Source organism: Asparagus officinalis, chromosome 2 (assembly GCF_001876935.1).
Source record: "Asparagus officinalis chromosome 2, Aspof.V1, whole genome shotgun sequence".
NCBI classification, from domain to species: domain Eukaryota; kingdom Viridiplantae; phylum Streptophyta; class Magnoliopsida; order Asparagales; family Asparagaceae; genus Asparagus; species Asparagus officinalis.
In genome coordinates, this window is record NC_033795.1 from 72,473,437 (window position 1) to 72,474,250 (window position 814).

Here is an 814-nt window from a genome sequence, read left to right on the forward strand (position 1 = left end):
GAGTCGACTCGTCAGTATACGAGTCGACCTATAGGTCATGAGTCAACTCATAACTAACCAATGAGTCGACTCACGAAGTCATTTCCTGTTATCATATGTCTTCTGCTGAGTCGACTCGCTAACAGATCATTGAGTCACCCATGAGACATTGAGCTCTGCACTCAATAACTGAGCACGCAGCGACTCACTCGAAGTCTTTCTCGTTCTTATTGTGTTTCTATTAAATCACCTGCTGCTGTGTGTGTATATATATAGACTGTTAGTTCATCATGTTCGATGCCGGCCATATTGTATTCTTGAATATGGACCGGTAAAACAGAAGTTCTTGTTTATCGCCGGTATTAAATGTGTAGCGGCTTATATTTTCATTACTACATTAGTCCTCGGCTGTTGGACATTTTTTTCTACATCTAGGTCCTCCGTCAGCAAAAAATGGACATGCATTACTAATACAGTCTTTGTCCGTTGGACATCTCACTTTACTTAGTCCTCTTGCTTGGACATGCTCGTTATTGCTATTTAAGTCCCCGTGCACTGAGGAAGATTAGTACGGACTTACACATCAACACGGGATCCAAGAGGCAAAGAGATCGATATAATAAAATGCCATTCCAGCGTATAAGACAAATTCACGATTAAATTAGACACTAATCTCAAGATCGCTCAGCTGACCACAGCAAATTGGACAGAACGTCACGTGATAAACCTACCGCAATATGACTAAGCTGGCGTCTCAGATTTCCGAGAATTGCGAAGACACCCACACGAAACAAAATGTAGACAGACGTCCACATACACGAGTACCAATGACGGC